Source organism: Triticum dicoccoides, chromosome 3B, assembly GCF_002162155.2.
Source record: "Triticum dicoccoides isolate Atlit2015 ecotype Zavitan chromosome 3B, WEW_v2.0, whole genome shotgun sequence".
Lineage (NCBI taxonomy): Eukaryota > Viridiplantae > Streptophyta > Magnoliopsida > Poales > Poaceae > Triticum > Triticum dicoccoides.
The window spans coordinates 336,062,333-336,065,479 of record NC_041385.1 but is presented as its reverse complement, the minus strand read 5'-3'; positions in this window follow the sequence as shown (position 1 = coordinate 336,065,479).

The following is a 3,147-nucleotide window of genomic DNA, read 5'->3' as shown; positions in this document are numbered from 1 at the left end:
ATTCGCGCCCAGTGCTAAGTTTTTTAGAGATGCGTGTGCACTAATGGGATGTTAAAGGACTAGAGAGAGAGAGAGAGAGAGAGAGAGAGAGAGAGAGAGGGGCAATGGATAACTAGATATAGCATGACCGCTCACCTTACACAAGAACCTCCATTTTACATTTTTCGGAACCATTCATAGCCACATGAGAGGCACCCTCTTGCATACATGAACCTTTCATATAACAATTCGTAGCCTCTTGCACCTACCAGCACCCTTCCAAACTATGCAAGTTTCCTGGAGGACATTTTGTGCTGTAATGTCATGTCAGTTTCCCAATTGATTTCATAACCATTCACAACGTGTCATCGCATCATTACATTACACATAACCACCACACCATTTTGTTGCAGTGGACCTTGCACCCAACATCATCGCTATAAGGCGGGCATTGACCACACTGACACCATTTAACCTCCGTGTAAGTTTTTTATGATGTGTGCGTGTTAAATAAGATGTTAAAGGACTGAAGAGGGATGGAGCCATATATAGATAGATATAGCATCACCGCAATGCTTACAGAAGACACTTCGTTTTACATTATCGGAACCATGCATACCCACCTGAGGGCACTTTCTTTTGCACGCAAGGGCCTTCTCTATAAGTTGGCTGTTGCACAAGAACCATCGTTTTACATTGTCGGAACCGTGCATATCCACCCGAAGGCACTCTTTTTTTTATGCACGATCACATTCTCTGTAAGGTGATCGTTGCACCCACCGACAACATTTGCGAGATGTGCACACACTAAATCAGATGTTAAAGGACTAGAGAGGGGCAATAGTTAGCTAGATATAGAATCACCATTCACTTACACAAGAACCTCATTTACATTTTTCGGAACCATTCACAGTCGCAGGGGGCACCCTCTTGCAGGTGAACGTGAACCTTTCATATACCGATGATGTTGCACCAACCTGCACCCTTCCACAATGTGCAAGTTTTCGGGACGATGATGTTGTGTTGTAGTGTCATGGCAGTTTTCCAATTGATTCCATAACCCATTCAAAAAGTGTCATCTCATTGTTAGATTACAATAACCAGCTATTTTTTGTGCAACGGCCAACTTATAGAGAAGGCTCTCGTGTGGGAGCAGTGGCGGTGGACATCGATGACCATAAGGGAGCTGAGGGAGCGATACTAAGCAAGGAGAAGGAACGTTAGACACGGCCGTCATGGATATCGTGTAGGGAGTGACTGGCGACCAACGCACCCTTTGGTGCGGAAGGTCCCTTTCATGGTCCATACTGCCGACCTCTCTCTCTCTCTCTGTGTCAGTGTGCGTGTGTGTAGGTGCTAACGCTTTTGACGTGGTTAAGCTCACTTGAGAGGAAACAACACCTGCGAACGGAACAGAGATGAATTATAATTTAATCTAGGCACCAACATTTAACGTGGTAAAAAACACTCGAAATAAATATTTATACATTTGGAATAAGAAGAAACAACAATTATGAATGGACAATTTGGAGTTAAACATGCAACTTATACCCCTCATGGTTGTCTAGTATCCCTGTAGCGTCATAATGACATGAGAGTGTTCATTTTTCCATTGCCTGAACCTTACACAATTGTATGTGTGCACTCTTTATATTAGTCCGGGCACATTTTATTCCCGAGTCACTGCCCTGGTCGAGCCGCTCCATTAGAATATACAACGTCGTTCCCATTGAATGTCCGCCGCTGCCCCTGCCTGACCAGAACGCAACCCAAACCTATGGAGAGACAATGCCACCACATATATTCATCCCTCCCGAGAAGTGGATCCATCTTTGAGAGGTCCAAATATGTTGTCTTAACATTGTCCTTTCCAGTCCATGAGTAGAAAATGATCGTTTGGATGGATGTCCTCCTCTCCCGAGAAGATTGCGCCCCACCGTGGACAGATCCCATCTGGCGGGACCCCCTTCACGTCTGCGCAATTGGCGTTTGGGTCAGCCCAGATTGGTGGCGGGAGGTGTGTGACCGCTACATTGCCGGAGACAAGCGAGTCGTCTAACGCTTGAATGTCGGGGTGGTGGCGCAACCCCTTCGGTGGCATGCAGTCCCCACGGGGTCTGGCCATAAGCTAGAGATAAATGTCGGCATGGTTTACTGCCAGTATGCTCCTGACGCAAGGTGTGCCTGTCATGAATGGTACATGGCAGGGGAGGCCGCGAATAACTTCACGGTGGAGTCCACGATGGGGACTCGCACCCTGCCGAGCCGCAACGCCCAACCACCTCCAACATCAATGTCAACTTGACCAATATGATCCGACTAGGAATAGTAGTGTATAGGAGACGGCGGTGCATTGTGCCCCGTACGGGCATGTCCGTAACTGTTTGGTGCCATCCGATCACTATCCATGGACGCGTTCGGGCCATGCGCGCAGATATTTCATGTCTGCATTTTGCTATGTCCCGTTGTAGATAGCAGGCGCCTTTTTGTACAACCACATACCCTGATCTAGATTTGCAGTCTTTAGGCGATGCTAAAGACTGTAACTCTCTTAGTTTAGTATAAAAGGGAATTATTTTTTTGTTAGCCGAAAAATGGTTTTATTACAGTAGCTTGCAAATCTAAGGATGCAAGACGAGATAACAAGTTAGTCCATTTGTTTTTAAATCATCCAAACATTTGTCCGCTTTTAAATGTTCGTTACCAAGTTTTCCCATATGTGAGGTTGTCGATGTAAATGGTTCTCCACCGAATTATACCTTGTTACATCCAACTATTCAAAATATTCGTCATCATTTATAAAGTTGAGCACGGCAGTGATAATTTTCGAAGTTTGCAGATGCTAAGCCGTCCACGCACATGCCTCTGGGATTCCTGCCGGTATAAAACAAGAGTAGAAAGTAAAGAAACCTCGAGCGGGAGAGAGGCGACTAGGGTTTCCCCCTCCCCACCTCCCGCCGCCGCCGGCCCCGCGCTCCACCTCCGCCCCATTCCTCCCTCCCCTCTCCCCCGTCCAGACCCGCCTCCCCGGGAGGTGGCCGGGGCGGAGCTCGCGTCCCTCCTCCGCGGGCCTCCCGTTCCCCCTCTGTCCGCTCGCCGCCGCCGGCGGTCGCCCCCGGCGCTGGCCCGGGTGGCTCCGGCGGCGGCGGGCCTTCCCTTCCCCGCGCA